At 39.0% G+C, this 18,416-nt stretch overlaps 1 long non-coding RNA gene across 1 annotated transcript; it reads right to left on the bottom strand.

The window, feature by feature from the left end:
• Positions 1-281: 281 nt before the first annotated feature.
• On the bottom strand, positions 282-7,692 carry LOC120535640. Its single transcript, XR_005634950.1, has 3 exons — positions 7,619-7,692; positions 7,362-7,545; positions 282-374 (listed from the first exon to the last, which is right to left on the bottom strand). It is a non-coding gene; the product is annotated as an uncharacterized LOC120535640 (long non-coding RNA).
• Positions 7,693-18,416: the final 10,724 nt, after the last annotated feature.

Here is an 18,416-nt window from a genome sequence, read left to right as displayed (position 1 = left end):
CGGTTCTGGATTGGGATGCTCGCCTGTGCTGATGGAGGTGTTCTAGCCTTGAACCCCCACCTGCAAAGCTGAAACCCATCGAGATCTTTATCTGCGTTGTTGCTCCTACGAGGCGCGGGGGTGAAGCTTACTTGCCCTTGGAATTGAGCGGCATGAGGTGGGGTTGATGTTACATCGACTTCAGTTGTTGAGTGTGGTTTGTCCAGCAGCCTAGCCTTCAAGTCTCTGAGGTACCTGCGTCTCGACAGGAGCTTCTGAATCTGTTTGTTGAGTGCCTGGAGTTCTTAGACGATGGCAACGCAATTCATCTCACTGTCGGCCATTGTCTGCTTCTACTTCCGCTTCGCCAACTAGGAAAGAAAGAATGAGAAACACTGAGAGAGAGAGAGAGAGAGAGAGAGAGAGATATTTATTATGAGGGGCCGTTCAGGAAAAAAAGATTGGTTCGTAAATATATACATTGGTTCATTATATATATATATATATATATATATATATATATATATATATATATATATATATATATATATATATATTCAGATACATTGGTTTGAATACATCCGTTCAGATATATATTTCGGTTCAAATACATACATTGGTTGGGATATATTGGCGGAGATATATACATTGATTTGAATACATCCGTTCAAATATATACATTGGTTGAGATATATATATTGGTTGATATACATTGGTTTAAATATATATATTGGTTAAAATAGATTGGTTTAGATATATACATCGGTTCAGATACATCCGTTCTGATATATATATATTGGTTCAGATAGATCGGTTCAGATATATACATTGGTTTGGATTTATGGGCAGGCACAACGCGGCCACCCATGTTTAGCATCTCCCTTTTGCTTCATCATTGCTTCAACACTGTTGTAATTATTGTGCACATTTTATACAAGTAGCATACGCCTGTCTGTCGCGTTTTGTTTCGTAAGCCCAATTTGTTGGGGGTCCTCGATTTCAAAGCACTTTTTCCTTTCATTATTTGAAACACTCGCGCAGATACCCGCCTCTTCGCCTCGCTCCGTCCCGCCCATGACATATTCTTCTCAAAAGCAGAGTTACCAGAAAGCATTAATCGCAACCACAGTACGCTGGTTTATCATTGGTGGAAAGCCGCCGGGTGATTTCTGTTATTCCGTATTGGCAGCATTTCATTAAAGGGCGATCTGCTTCAGCAAGGAACTTAGTCCTGTTTGCTGAAAGGATTTTATGAAGGAAAACACTGGAGTTGTGCTGTTTCTTTAAATGTTGATCAGGGATCAAAATGACCAGAATATTCCCGCATCACAAATAACTGATGTTTAACTATTTTTATAGTAAAACTAACAAAACCACACACAAGCACGTACACGCTCACACACACACACTCACAAATCCTGGGTCGCACGTACTACTGATTAAGCGTATCTGTCAAGGACGATTATTTTTTCACTCCATAAAACAGATTCTTCTCAAAAGCTGAGTTACCAGGAAGCATTGATAGCAACCGCAGTACCTCCCATTTTTTCACCTCAACAGACACTGGTTTATCATTGACCGAAAGCCGCCCGGTGATTTCTGTTATTCCGTATTGGCAGCATTTCATTAAAGGGTGATCTGTTTCAGCAAGGAACTTGGTCCTCTTTGCTGAAAGGATGTTATGGAGGAAAACACTGGAATAGCACTGTTTCTTCTGAATGTTTATCAGTGATCAGGGACCAGAATGATCAGAATATTCCTGCTTCACAAATAACTGATGTCTGTTTTTATTGTAAAACTGAGAAAACCACACACACGCGCGTACACAACACAAACACTCAAACTCACAAATCGTGTGTCGCACACACTACTGATTAAGTGTATCTGTCACGGAAGATCATTTTTTTCACCTAATAAAACTTTAGTTTGTCAAAGTTAGAAAGCAGCGCGGTGATTTCTATTATTCCTTATTGGCAGCATTTAATTTAAAGATGATTCACATAAACAAGGTGAAAGTCTCTTATTTTGACAGGGCGATCTTTATTTAGGCTTAAGCATTTTTGATTGACTTACAAAAGATAGCTATTACTTACCCTCTTTGCTTCAAATTGGCTTTTTTAAAAAACCTTTTTGATATAATTTATTTATGACAGTATAAAATAAAAAAGCAGTGCTCAAAATAATGCGCGTATCTAACAGGAAGAGGTGGTGGTAAGAGTAAGATTGCTGACTCGCAGTTAAATGATCACTGGTTTGTGTCCGGGGGGCTTCCATTCTGTTATTTTTTTAATTTATTTATTTAATTATTTATTTATTTTTACAAATTGCTTTGAGTAGTAAGAAAGGCGCTATAAAAACGTAAGGAATTAATAATAATAATAATAGTAGTAGTAATATTATTATACGCGTGAATGCATGATCAAATTCTGCCGCTGCGTAGTGGGGTATGAATAGGGACAATACCACAAGTTCATTGAAATAATTACACAGCAAGGTGCACACATTCATATAAATTAATTATATACAACTTTAACAAGTTGATAGATGTCAACTGGTTAAAATGCACGAAATTATACATGTATTGCTTTATAGTCCACACATAGTGTATGTAGATTATTAAAATAATGATATAAAATTCCTATAAAATGGTATAGAATCTGAGTCGTAGACTTATGTTGTGTCAAATTTCTTCAAAGAAGTTTAATTATTTTGTTTTGAAAACTCTTAATGCAAACATGTGAACCGTTGAAAATCGCTGATCTTAATCTGTTTTAACACATGCTCGCTCTTTGCAAAATGCTGTCATATCTGTTAGTAAACATGCACGCGCAGCGATGTCCTGATGTCTGCGTTCTAAGGCTGCAGGTATCTTAAACACTATTGACGTTTTACTGGGGTGCTCTGTGATTGAGGGCGGACAGTAAACTTTGTTAAAATGATATCGAAAAATACCAGTCGTCAGTTGTGTTTTCAGTAGTTTTGGCGTGTTTACTGTTCTGTTACCAAAAAATTCTTCAACGGGGCTCATCAACAAAGAAACGTGGATAGTAAGATTTAGTAAAATATCAGTAATAATAATACATTGCTCGACACCCAGTAACACTTTACAAAGACATTTAAAAGACAGCTCGTTAAAATAAATGTAGCAATCCATTGTTATGCTATAAGTGACAGCTTGCTCTTAAACATTTACACAGGTAGTTTTTCCTGGGAATAAAAAAAGGAGAAAAAAAATCCACGGTAAATCTTTTGTTGTTGAATTTAAATTTCACCTCCGCCATTTGAGCCATTAAAAGTATTGGAATGAAAACGCATGTCTCATCCACTGGTCGGGACGCTCGTTTTCCATGGCTGCTGCAGAGCCGTAAAATGTGTGCCCTCTGACTGCTGATTACAAAATGAACACTGGAGAGGTAAAACTATGTAAAATTGATTTTAAAAGGTCGTATGTATAGTTTTCTATATAATCTTCTCCACTGTGTCTGCATCCTATCCCTTACAGGGAACACTCATTTCCATGGCTGGAGCAGATCCATGTGCTTGTGTGCACCCTGTCTGCTGCTTTCAAAATGAACCCTGCATAACTAATATCTGAAATCAATGGTAAAAGATTGCTGAAAGTCTTCTACATCACTTTCAAGTCTACTGTGTCCCACTGTCCTCTCCACTGAAAGGGACACTCACTTCGACAGCTGAGCTGATTCTGAAAATAGAGCCTTTAAAAACCGATGGGAGGCTGAGTATGTGTTTACTGACATTGCCGGTAAACTCGTGTGTCTCATTTGTGGAGCTAATGTGGCTGTAATTACAGAATTTCATCTAAGACGGCACTATGAGACAAAACATCAGGATAACCTGAAAGACCTGAATGCAATGCAGAAGATATGGAAAGCAGAAGAGTTAAAGAAGAATCTTACACTTCAGCAGACGTTTTTACCCGTGCAAAATCACAAAGCGATTTCATATGAAGCTGCTTTTATGGGAGACACAAATGCACCAGTGCAACTTGCCCCACTTTCCCTGTTGCCAAGTAATGTTGAACCAAGTCGGCACAACAGTGTTCCAAAATACGCACTTTGCTGATAAAGTGCGCGCACTGAGTTCGCACGGCGCTTTGGTGACTTTGAAGAACAAAAAAATAATTTTGAGTTGTTTCGCAACTCAAGGCCCGCATGGGGGACAGACACGCACGCACACACACACAGGCGCACCCATGCATTGTTGCAATGTTACATTTTCTTGGTTGTTTATTAGATTACAGATTTTTCAAATGTTCATTTTTTTCCCTGTGCTTAAAACTCATTAAAAAGGGGTTTTTAGCGAGCGGGTCGTGAGGCTATAGAGCAAACTGTTGCAGCGTTAGTTTTCTCTGTTGTTCAAGGTTTTCTTAGTGTTATTCAATGTTTTTACATTTAGTTTACTATTACGCTGTGCATTCAATGGTAAAATCTATATATATAATTCACTAAGGCAAGACGACCATGGAAAGCATGCCGGAAGGGGCGTGGATTCACTAAGCCGCCGACAAGTTAGACACCTATGGCGCACGCAGGAAGGAGCCACGCCCACCAACTCCAAGACCATTGGATACGACACAACTCGCAGAGCCACGCCCACCAACTCAGATGCGACGACACAGAAAAAATGGCGTCATTTATATTCGTCTGTCGTAGAGGCAACATGCAGCTCTGACCCACACTGACTGTTCATAGAGGCATGCTTCTCACGGATGTGAATCGCCATATGCAGCGTGAAACGGTTTGCGAGGGGTATCCTATGGGATCCTTAAAACATTTCTTTACAATTGAGGTTAGAACACAATGAAGTAAGCAGTCTTTAAAAAACGAGTTTTCGGTTATGACGCACGACCGCGTGACCATAGCAAACTGTTTTACACGCTACATACAGCAATTCGCATTCGCGACAAACATGCGTCTTCTTAGATGCTCCTGCACTTTGTACACACCCCCCTCCCACCTCGCTACTACCGTGGTCGGGTGTCTTGGTGGATTATATATAGAAAGGCAACCAAAACCGCACAGAGCAATGAAAAGTCTACGTGAGTCACAGGTGCATCTGGACTGTACAAAGACTACAACGACTCGAGTGACGAGTTATAGGTGGGCACATGAGCAAGCAGTGCATACTGAACGAGAAAGCAGACTAGCATGACAGAGGGATGGAGTGGATGTCCTCCTCCTCTCCTCCCGTTCCACCCTCCGCGCCACACGGGCGATTATGTGTTGGTTCGTTCCGTGCATTGGTTAAAACCCAATGAAGGAAGCAGTTTTTTTAAAAACCAATAAGCCCTATGCCTCGGTTTCATTACCGTCTCACCTGCTTCACCAATACAGGGCAGCCAAACGAGTAACCAAAGTCTGGGTTCAGGGAGGAGTATGGTTACAAAGCTGAAACTTAAAGGAATTGATGGAAGGGTACCACCAGGTGTGAAGCCTTTCGCTTCATTTGACTCAACACAGGAAACATCACCCGGCCCGGACACGGAGAGGATTGACAGATTGATAGCTCTTTCTCGATTCTGTGGGTGGTGGTGCATGGCAGTTCTTAGTTGGTGGAGCGATTTGGCTGGTTATTTCCGAAAACGAACGAGACTCCCACCTGCCTAATAGCGGTCGGCGTCCAAATTCTTAGACGGACAATTGGCTTTCAGCCACGTGAGATTGAGCATTAACAGGTCTGTGATGCACTTGTATGTCTGGTACTGCACTCGCGCTACACTGAATGGATCAACGTGTGTCTACCCGCCGCGGGGAGACGTGCGTAAGCCGTTGAACCCCATTCGTGATGGAGACCGTGGCTTGCAATTGTTCCCCACGAACGAGAAATTCCCAGTACGTGCGGGTCATACGCTCGCACTGATTACGTCCCTACCCTTTGTAAACACTCCCCCTTCCCCCCAATGGTCGAGTGACTTGGTGGATTATATATAAAAAAGCAGCTGAAACCGCAAAGAACAATGAAAAATCAACATGAAAACCGACTGAGGCGGTGTTTGGAAAATTAACAGTCAACGTGACTCACAGGTGCGTGTGGACTGTACACAGACGAAAGCAACTCAGGTAGGGAGTTGGGGGCGGGCACATAAGTGGGCAGTGCGTACTGAACGAGCGCCGTTCAACCCCGTCCTTCGCTTTGGAAGGAAAAGGCGCGACGGCGCTCCTCCGGTTTTCAGTCACGGACAAATTGCAATGTTACCTTTCTTGGTGGTTTATTAAATTACGGATTTTTCAAAGGTTTACTTTTTCCTCTGTGCTTAAAAATCATTTAAACAGCGGCCTGATTATGCGGCGTATGCTACGCCGCGGGTTGGCTAGTTAATTATATTTGTGCTTAAAATCTTAAAATATATATATTTACATACAGTTCATACGGTCTGGAACAGATGAATTGTTTTTACATACAATCCTATGGGGAAAATTTCTTCGGTTCCACTGTATTACTTTCCGACAAAATTACAGGCATTTTACGGAAATAGAAACCAGCATTACGGAGAGAAAATTAAAGGCACACAATACAATGACGCATATTATAGCCACATACAAGGTCCCTTGCCATTTAATATAGACTGTTCCTACTAATGTTTATGCACTACTGTTCTAGCGCCCGTTATTGTAACGGGCTTAATGTCTAGTATATATATATAATTTTTACTGCAGTAATTCATTAACAATTATTGGTCTTTATATACCGGAAAGACTTCCCAAGGATCTTTTGTAGGAAATATGTACACATAGTTGATTTTCTCTATGATTTGTATTTTTATAATTATAGAGCACTTCATATTATTTTTAAAGCTCACTCTGTAAAATTAAACTGATTATACAATTCAATGATTATATTTATACATTATTATATCTGTCTTTACACGTGTTGCACAAATATTGAATAAATGTAATAAACCTAACTAAGAATGTTTTAAATCATTAGTAAGTAACATTTTTAGACAGTTGAAAAAGAAACGCAAATCGCAAAGCGTCTGTGTGCCGACTCGAACAAGCTTTTGCAGAATACATTAACTAACAAGAGGTTGGCCCGCCCTTTGAGTTTTGGTAGTTGTGATTCGTCAATTCTTGGTAGCCGAGCGAGCCGTCATTGACCAATTCTTGGTAGCCGAAACGGGTCGCGATTGGTCATTTCTTAGTGAGCCGAAACGGGCCGCGATTGGCAGGTGCTTTCAATTCTTGGTAGAATCTTGGTAGGGGAAAGCGATCCGATTGGTTCTCGCTACCAAGAATTGCTCACTGGCTGACTCCAAGGTCTTGTGGTATTGCGCGGCTGCGCGCATGACAAAATTTAAGTCGAAGAAACCTTGAAATTGAAGCAGCGGCATTTATATGGCTATAACAAGGAAATGCGCTTACCGTTTGTGTGTTGAGGACGCTGTCGCGGGAACGCGGGCCAGTCTAGCGGGTGAGCGCTGTGAGGCTGTCGGGACACACAGGGAGCCGGTATAATGGCCAGTACGGGCTCTTCCGCGTGTGTTCATTTTTACACGCCGGTGTCCTCGGAGCTTGCCCAATGCAGGCGGTTTAAAGTGCGGCGCGCCTAAAAGAGAAAGCCGGCATTTATTTGAGTCCAAGAAGGGGATCCCGAATTGTAAAGAAATCATATTACTTACTGGTGAGTCGGCAGCGGGTATGCATGAACTCAGCATAGCCGTTGGCCGTCCCGGAGGGTTTATACGCGTGCGACCCACAGGCGTTAGGTTTTAAATACATAATTGCGCGTGGCGTGAACGCGCTAGCGTCTACCTGGATAGGTGCATGAGGTATACGTGTTGGCAGATTGGCTGGACAATCTTGCCGGTTAAATTTAAGGAGTTACCGGCCAACAGGGGTCGTCAGTGGACCTAAAGGCGAGGTATGGGTAAGCGCTGCTGAGCTATTTGGAAGAGCTGTTGTGATTTTGGCGGCTTTTGCATATAGAGTGATATATCTCCTAGTGATCATTTTGGTAGAGGTATATATACTTATTTGGTGCTGGGATAGTTTTTGATTTTGGTGCATTTATTTTTATATACACACACACTTGTTTTTGTGCATTATTCTTTCCTCCTGGATAAAAGAAGACAACCTTCATTATTGGAGTGTGTGTGTGTAGTTTTTGTAAGAGTGCACTGTTTTTGTAAATACACTATTTTTCCTTTTTGTTTGTTTTTAATTATTTCTGAAGAAGTGTCAGTATTGAAGGACTGTGTCTCTCTCAAAGACCACCTGCCACTACTGCATTTTTGGTTGTACAGCACTCTTGTAAATAAACTTGCACCATTCACCCTTTAATTTTTGTCTGTGTCTCATCTTTCCACTGATCCTGTTCGGTTCATGATTTATCAGATGTCCAGAGTGTAGGCTGGGGCCACTTCCCACTACACGGGGTATCACAGGTCTTACCCTGAACCTCTGTCACCCAGTATAACAGATTTTTTTCAATTACAAAGTGGCAAATGGATGCCACAAACCCATTGGTAGGATTACCATTTACTGTGGTGACTGCATTCCTTGCAGACTTCAAGGAGTTGGTATTCCATTGTTCACATTTAAACAAAGTGTGTAAGGAGTGAAATTGAAGCCTCAGGGACACAAAGGGATCAGGCATAGCTTCTGATGATGGTTCTGGATCAGAGGTCGGTAGCACAGACAGCATCAGTTATGTGTCCTCATCCCTGAGATTTGCCATAATGTATTGGGTAGCTATGCCCTTACCTACTTCTTTGCATGGCTGGGCTTTGCCTATGGGCTTGTGGTTTCTGTCCAAGGCCGGTCATCTTTACGTTCAGATTTGGCTAATCTCTGTTTTTTTTTGCGGCCAGTTTCAGCCCAGCATTACAGTATAGGTGAGCTGCGGCAGCACCACTACTCACAGCTGGCAAAGCTGACCTTGGATGAGATGCCAACATATGGAGATGAGATACTGTAAGGCATCACTGTGTATACAGGTCAGATTGTTCTCGTTATGATCATACTGTTCTGATGGTATTTAGTAGCACAAAACAACAGAGATGATGTCAGTTTACCCATGCTGCACCTGTAAAGGGAAGAGTGAGAATGTTTTTCGTACCTACAAATCTGTATCTGTCTTCACAAGCCCATTCACAACCCATTGAGTCATACACATGGGAACAATTTGCCATGGTGTGACCCGGTTTATCTTAGTGCTAACAGCAGAGCAGCAGTGGACAGTGATCTGTCTATAAGTGGTCTGTCTATACCTTATTCCTGAAAATTTTCTGAGCCTCCATGTCCAACACCAGTAGATCCCAAGCAAGAGAAGTGATATTTCTACAATGTCACTGAGAATTCTGTTTGCTAAAGTTTGAAAAATTCTATTGTTCAGGTAGGACACTGGAGAAGCGTTAGTTACCAAATCTATAGAAGCTTTGAATGGGAGTTTTACTAAGTAAATGGCAATGGAAGATGATCCAGAAACACATCTCAAGACAAAATGAAGATATTTTATTTGCCAGTGGATCTGGGCAAGTTGTAGGATACTGCTAGAGGGTGTGGAGACTGTGGATAGGGAATTGTGAGTCTGCATCCATCACCAAAATAGAGTGAATCCTAATGTAAGATGATGATGATGATAATGTTGTGCTTCTCAAATTATTCAATGAATACAATTACATCTATTCTATTCTTAAAGAAAGAAGGCTCACGCATCTGAGGCCCTCTTTACTACAATAAGATATGTCAACATTATCAGAACTGCTGTGAAAATACAAAATATTGAAGGACACCACCATCTTACCAGTCATACCTCCAAAAATCCATTATTTTTTTAAATGTTCAGGAGTTTTGAAGGAATGGTAGCATATGTTTGCCTGTGGTATTTATTTTCATGAACAATGACAATCACATTTTTCTGAACTTTTGATATGATATAATCTACCTTCGGTGGCACAGTGGGTAGCTTCCCAGGTCCTCTCTGTATGGAGTTTGCATGTTTTCCCCATGTGTCCGTGGGTTTCCTCCTGGTACTCCGGTTTCCTCCCACAGTCCAAAGACATTAGGTAAGGTGCATTGGCGATTCTAAATTGTCCCTAGAGTGTGCTTGATGTGTGTGTGACCTGTGTTGGCCGGGATTTGCTCCAGCAGACCCTCCGTGACCCTGTAGTTAGGATATAGCGGGTTGGATAATGGATGGATGGATAATCTACCTTCTGTGGAAGGTCTTCTTCTCACGCTTCAACAAGATTATTTGTTTGTTGAACTCTTTACCTCTGATATTCATAAAAAATCAGTCCCCTTCCAGTTTGCATTCCCCTTTTTGAGAGGTGTTTAGCTGTGTCTCACTGGGTTTTGAAATCTTCTGTTTAAGTGTTGATGTTTAGCTCTGGATATCACTAACTCTGGAAATGATGTTCCTGTGTTTTTATTCTGACCTTATACTTAATGTTGTCCTACCTACCTTACATGGCATGGAATCTGAAAAAGTGTCATTTTGTTGGTACTAACTCAGGACTTCTGGGTGAGTTCCTCCAATTTGCAATTGCAGTACAATCTGCTACCAAGGACCAGATTTAGATATAAAATTAAACAAGGTACAGCTTAGAACCTTAGGGCCCAATGTGACCTAACAAAAATGACCATTTTTCAACATTTCATACAGTTTTACCTTCATATTTCTAAAGGCCAGGTTCAGTTAATATACAGCCTTATTCTCTGTTAAAGCTGTCAAACAGAGCCTCTACATCACTTTCCTGTGCTCCATTTAGAAAAACAAAAGAAATGTAACCAATTGTATGTCAAATTTTCTACGTCGGCTTGTACAGTATAAAGGTATCAGCCAAATAAATAAATATGTATTTTACAAAATTTCTGTTGCAAGGCAGATCTAAGAAAACCTTTTAAAAGTCAAGATAGCTTGTTTTTTATACCTAAATCTATAGCTTCTAAAATTTTATGATAGTATTCAATGCCATTATATGTGTTCAATATGTGTTCTAAGCAAAACTTCATTTGCTTCTAAACCTCTATGGAATTTTAAAGTATCCTTATTTGTTCTTAGAATGTTTAAAAGCTTTCATATACCTCAAGCTTCTTGCTATGTCTGGCAATGGCCAGTTTACCTTGCTATAACTTCTACTTGCTGCCCAAATTTTAGATGTTCCTTACTTATGTAGACAGTTCCTTTTTTCTGCCTATAGTTTGGCAGCTTTGCAAGACATGAATCACCTTGGTAATTAATTTTAGCATGGCGGTGGCAGCATCATGTTGTGGGGATGTTTTTCAGCTGCAGGGACAGGACGACTGGTTTCAATCGAGGGAAAGATGAATGCGGCCAAGTACAGGGATACCCTGGACATAAACCTTCTCCAGAGTGCTAAGGACCTCAGACTGGGCCGAAGGTTTACCTTCCAACAAGACAATGACCCTAAGCACACAGCTAAAATAACGAAGGAGTGGCTTTACAACAACTGTGACTGTTCTTGAATGGCCCAGCCAGAGCCCTGACTTAAACCCAATTGAGCATCTCTGGAGAGACCTAAAAATGGCTGTCCATCAACGTTTTCCATCCAACCTGACAGAACTGGAGAGGATCTGCAAGAAGGAATGGCAAAGGATCCCCAAATCCATGTGTGAAAAACTTGTTGCATCTTTCCCAAGAAGACTCATGGCTGTATTAGCTCAAAAGGGTGCTTCTACTAAATACTGAGCAAAGGCTCTGAATACTTTGGACCATGTGATATTTCAGTTTTTCTTTTTTAATAAATCTGCAACAATTTCAAAAATTCTTTTTGTCTGTCAATATGGGGTGCTGTGTGTACATTAATGAGGGAAAAAATGATTTTAGCAAATTGCTGCAATATAACAAAGAGTGAAAAACTGAAGGCGGTCTGAATACTTTCTGTACCCACTATATATATATATATATATATATATATATATATATATTCATATTTATATATATATATATATATATATTCATATTTATATATATATATATATATATATATATATATATATATATATTCATATTTATATTCTCAAGGCTCATATGACATATGTCACATGTGTGCATTGCAGGCTTAAATGTAAATTGAGTCTAACCTTTAATTCAGCTTTTCTTTTTTGCTGAAAATACATCAGCATTAACAAAGCACTTCAGCAGTGACAGTTAATCACAAATCTTTAACAGATAGAAAAGTCTTAGACAAAAACTATTAAAATAAATTAAAATAACTACAATAAAATGAATGATAATTAAACCATAAATGTATGCACAAAGAGATGCTGTACATCTTGAATGCAAACATCATATTGTTTTCTCCATGTTTAAAGTCTCTGTAAGAAAAATTATTATTTCAACTTTGTTTGTTATAAACTGGTTTAAGAGTCATTTATACATTTTTAAATATACTAAGTGTTTTATATGTTTTCATATTTTAATAATATAAATTGTTTATTATATTGTATGAAATAAGGTAACACTTTGCCCAGGGCCATCTTAACTTTTGGGCACAATGAGTACTGGCCGGAGGCACCACAGGCATAGGGGCCCAGAATGTTTCTGATGCCTGTGTATGTTTCTGTTTTGCTATCAAAACAAGTGCGCCAGCGCACTACTTTGCCTGGGGACCTATGATGCTGTTAAGATGGCCCTGTGGTATGCCAAAACATTAAAAATATATATATATATTTTTAACAAAACCTAACTGTTCAAAGAGAAATAATGTCCAAAGGTGTTGTGCAGTACTTTTTAAATACTTTAAGTCACATCAGCTTCAACACCCCTCTGTAGAGTCTTAACCTTGCATATTTTTGTTACTGTATAGACCTCAGATACCTCTTCAGTACTGTGGGCCTCAATGCACAAAAATAAATCGCAGAGTCGGACAATGTTGCTGACGAGATTGACAGGTGAACCGTTTTTTCTGAGGTGTTCAGGGTTGCATCAAATCTTGGGTCTTGTGCGCTTGGACTGTAGCCAGATGACCTTGTCAATAAATGCTGAGGAGAGTTGTTTGGACGCTGCATATACCAGAAGAGATCAGGAGCAGTGCTTGTTGTATCATAGACACACAGGAGTTTAACCAGCTGTCCTTTTAGAATTTCCACTGTATTCTCTGGTTGTGAAACACGGTCTTTATTGCCGTAAACTGATAGACAAAATAGATAAAAATTTCAGTAATAGCAGTTAATCAAACATTTTTCTCTGATTAAAAAATGATAATGTAAAAAATTACTAAATACTAACTTCTAAAACAAAATGTTACATTTGGTTGTAGTTTGGATACATAGTAGTTTTAATGCACATTATCAGTTTGTTATATTTTATTTTTTTACATAAGAACAGATAATAAGAATTCCTACATACCTAACGCAATAAAAAGAAAAATTAAAAGTCCACGCAGCAGCATTTCTCTTGTCTGTCTGAGCTTCGTTTCTTTCAGGACGGGCTTTAAAAATGTTCTCGCCACAAAAACCATGTGACGTATTTATAGCACCACCTGGAGTTTTTGGAAACAACCTCTGTAAACTGTGCTCTGAGAAACATACGTATTCGTATTTAAAACTTCAACACAAAGGCACAATCATTAAGATCGACTTATTTCATAATAACAGGCTGTTACGGTCCTCGCTAACGACAAGTGACCATTGGTCTTTTACATCAGTCTTTTAGGTATTGCATTCACTTTCAATTACTGCATGGAATTCGAACGCAACTTTGACAGGCTTGCTATTTTTAATGGCTCCTCAACAGCTGGCACTAAATCTGCCTATTTGCATGATGGAATGTCAGTTCATACTATGGGTAACTCATCCCTCGGCAATATTAAAAAAAATAAATAAAATAAAAGCTTAATATTTTGCTTTCAGACATCAAAATACTGACCCAAGCCGGCTCTGGATTTAGGATTTAATAACAAGTGCTGGCCAGTGAAATTTATTGCACTGTTTAAAGTGTTACATTGAATAACATATTATATTATGAGCGTAACTAAGGTACTTTTAAAACTAACGTTTCACAGCACTGTTGTTAAGTGTGCACTATTTTTTGTTTTAACTGAAGTGAATTATTCACTGATTTTATAATTACATATGGTTATCTGCAGTGCAGAAAACATAATGTACAACGCATCAAGAAGATGATAGATAGATAGATAGATACTTTATTAATCCCAAAGGGAAATTAACATAATCCAGCAGTAGTATACTGATACAAAAAAAACAATATTAATCATATAAAGTAGGCTCAGCCCGCAGAGACACATTCTCAGTCACGCAGTCGCTACTCAACATGAAAATAGGATTAACAAGAATTTTCTTGTTTATTTGTGTGATACAGTAACATTTTTATAAATTGTAAATCATCCATCCATCCAAGGCACACACACACTCGGGACAATTTAGGATCACCAATGCGCCCACAGTCACAGTAATTATAAATGAAAATGTAATGAAAAAGAAAAGGAAACATTTTAATAATAGGTAGAGAAGTAGTGTGTTAAAGAAGTAATGAAAAAGAAAAGGAAACATTTTAATAATAACGTTACATGATTGACAATGTAATTGTTTTGTCATTGTCATGAGTGTTGCTGGCATATATATATATATATATATATATATATATATATACAGTAATATATATATATATATATATATATCTACATATATATATATATATATCTACATATATATATATATATCTATATATATATATATATATATATCTACATATATATATATATATATCTACATCTACATATATATCTATCTATCTATCTATCTACATATATACACACACATATGCATACACATCTATCTATATAATCAATATATCTATTGATTTATTGATCTATTGAAAATTATTGAATATTGTTTTTATTGACTATAATTCTGCACACTGATAATCCAATTATTTGTTATTTACGAGGAACATTCAAAAAATTTCCGCACTTTTATATTTTCGTTGGAAACGGTGAAGGCAGGAGGAGTAGTAATTGGGCATTAAAAAATTGGTATGATGGTGGGAAAATTGCATCGCACACGAAGGTGATTATGTATAAAAGTGGTGTCATTTGTTTTTGAAATTCTTATTAAATAAAGTTAAAGTGTGGAAACATTTTTTTACTGTCCCTAATGAGTTATGAATTCTGTTCCCTATATGTTGTGGCTAACAGCAACATAAAGGAGCAGCTGTGGGACTGCCCTCAGGCCTTTGCAAGACTGCAAATTTCACACTGTTGTATTTGGATTTGGATTTTAACAATTTTAAGTGTTCTTTTTTGTTTTTGATTTTTGCTTTTGCTATGTGGATTTTGTTTTTGGACCACAGACTTAAGTTTGTCTATGAAAACTTTTTTGCTTTACTACCTTTTTATATTGTGTCGGTCAGCTAGGGGCTGTACCCAGTCGCGATGCCTGGACGAACCAGGAGAGGGACTGTGCCTTCCCTGGACCATGAGAGAGCAGCCACCCTGGTTGGTGTGGAGGTCACGGGAATGGAGCATGGAAGCTCAACCCTATAGGGGTCCAAGGTCACCACCATGGGGCGCCCGGATGAGTAAGGAGCCCTGGAAGTCAGCACTTCAACCACAGCTGGAGGTGCTGGCAAAAGAAATACCAGGAACACCAGGAGTGCTTCTGGGTGCTCATGCGGCTCTTCCATCACACCAGGATAAATAAGCATATTTATGCATAAAATGAACGTTGCATAAAACACATCTATATATAGTTATCACTTTAACTTTTTTATTCCTTTTATCAAATTTTGTTCATGCCTGTTTTCAGTCAAGTATAACATAGGTCAAATTATTTGTTATTCCCAACTGAAAACAGAATTAAAGAGAATTAATTGAAAATCAATAACAGTTAGGTTAAAACCAATAGATCAAAGAATCAACAAATTGTTAAACTAGAATCATAGTCATAAACATAAACTGTGAATTTTTGAAACAGTAGAAGTAAGAACTATAGCACAAAAGACTTTTTTAAGGCTTTATCGACAAACCTGAATAATGACTGATGAGCTTCCAAGTCATAGAGGGTCGCTTGTGCAAAATCACAGGTCATAATCTCTGAGATAATGCCCCTAGCAACCAAAAATAGATCCCTGATAATGAAACCATAAAATGGTGGCAAGCACAAAAAATAAAAATGTTGGCATGAAACAAACAAATTGTAATGTTAAAAATTTGAAATAGTTCATAATAACTAAAAAGAGCAAAATAATAAATTCCAAATCTACATGATTTTTAAGACAGAAATAGTACCTCAGAACGTGGAGAAAAAAATGTATGTAAAGCACAAAAATCTTCATAATCTGAAATGTTGTGATAACAATAATGCATACCATAAATAATCTCAATCATTAATAAACTCTACTATTTTCTGTTCTCTTTTAGGGTTTTCTGTGATGGTTTCATGTGAAACTACTATCTGATAACAATACTATAGCTTCCTATGATGTCTTCAGGAATATTATGTCATTTTCTAATCTGCTTATTCAGACCAGGGTCATGGGGTGGTTCTGGATCATATTCCAGCTAATACAGGGTGCAAGGTAGAAACAAACCCTGGACAGGGTGCCAGTTCATCGCAGGGTGAACACACACAAATACTCGCACCCATACACCAAACACACACTAGGACCAATTTAGCATTGGCAATTCATCTAACATGCATGTCTTCGGACAGTGAGAGTAAATCGGAGCACCCAGAGGAAACTCATATAGACATGGGGAGAACATGCAAACTCCACGTAGGAAGGACCCTGGACATGAAACCTGGCCTCCTTACAGAAAGAAATATGGACAATTCAGATATCAATGAAACCTACTGCTTCTTCTTGTAGGATCAGGTCAGGTCAGGTTGAGGAGCATGTACTGGTACACCACACAACAAAACAGCTCAGGATCCTGGTTTGAAACCTCCAGACAGATACACGGTCCAGTCTCCCCCTCCGGAAATGACCATCTATCTGCCTCAGCCAAGTGTTACATGGATGTCCCCTTGGCCTGGTCCAGCCACTTGGGTCCTTAACAATGAGGATCCTGTAAGCCGGCTCACCCTTGGAGAATTACACCACATGGCTGTAGCTGATGCTCCCTCACAATGCAGGTAATGTGCCTCTTTCAGGACTCCATGAGCAACCTCTCATTCAATACAAAGTCAAACCAGCAGTACCCAAGGATTCTCTGAGGAGACAAAGTACCAAAGGAATCCAGTCTTGGTCTCAGGTCACTGGATAGCATCCATGTCTTTAATGACCTTCTGGGCACAGCCATCAGCAGTGTGTCTGTCTGGGGAGAGAGATTACTTACCTCGGCAGTGACATTCATGTCTCTAGTGACTCTTCCTATGAAGTCAGATATTGGATTGGGAGAGCATGGGGGGGTCATGAAGTTACTAGAATCGCATGTGTGGCGCTCTCTGTATCTTTGCAAAAGGATGAAGGTCCAAGTCTTTAGAGTCCTGGTGCTTCCTCTTTTGCTATATGGTTGCAATACATGGACACTTTCCAGTGACCTGAAGCGAAGACTGGATTCCTTCAGTACTGAGTCCTTATAGAATATAATAATATGTATGGCAATATCAAGTACTCTCTGTTTTATTTTCCAGTTTTCTTTACTGACATCTTGTATTACAGCCATCTGTTCAAATATTCTGCAGGCACCTGAGATGCCACAAGAACCGTGAATAAGCCAATGCATTTTCTAGGACAGTACATCATTACAATAATGAATGACTTTAGTATTTATGTGTGATAGAATTTCCAGTGAGGTCTGGACAGTATTTTGGCCTCATAAAACTTGGAGGTTTATTTTCCCCAGCATCTCACTTTCTGGAGATTTTATTTTCTTCTTCTTTTCTGGCCATAGCAATAGACTTACTCTAATAACCATCTGACCCTTAAAATATAGTAATGTTAGCCATGCTATTTTATTGTGGAAGGCTTCTGGGGTGACCCTGTCCAGATACATGGTATCTTTTATTTCCATGCCCAGATTCTTTGTTACGTAGTATATGCCCTCCATACCAACTCTTGTTTTCTTTTATCCTTACACTCACCTGGTTTGAAAGGAGACACAGCCCACAGTCCCAATACACTTGCAACTAATACTATGGATCCATAAGGCACCCAGAACTTGCTGTGATTGTACTTCACTTCTTTACTACAAAATGTTCCCTCTTTGCTCATTTATACTCCAGGCAAAAGGATAGAACAAATACTAAATTCATGCAAGGGGAACAGTCACTAAACTTTTACTCAGTCACTATAGTCTTCAACATTTTTTTAATACTTTTAATGTGGCAAAATAAGATGAAAAAGCAAACAGATATGTTAAATTTCCAATACAACTTGGATATTTCAGGAGATGTCATAGAAGAAGCTGGCCGGCACACCAAGTGAGTGTGGTGTTGTCTCAGAAGGGTCTTCCTGTAAACTGTGTTTTTCCTGGTTTTCTATCATTT

Source organism: Polypterus senegalus, chromosome 9 (genome assembly GCF_016835505.1).
Source record: "Polypterus senegalus isolate Bchr_013 chromosome 9, ASM1683550v1, whole genome shotgun sequence".
In the NCBI taxonomy this organism is placed as follows: Eukaryota; Metazoa; Chordata; class Cladistia; order Polypteriformes; family Polypteridae; genus Polypterus; species Polypterus senegalus.
Note: the sequence above shows the minus strand (reverse complement) of the source record. Positions and strands in the feature narration are given on the sequence as shown.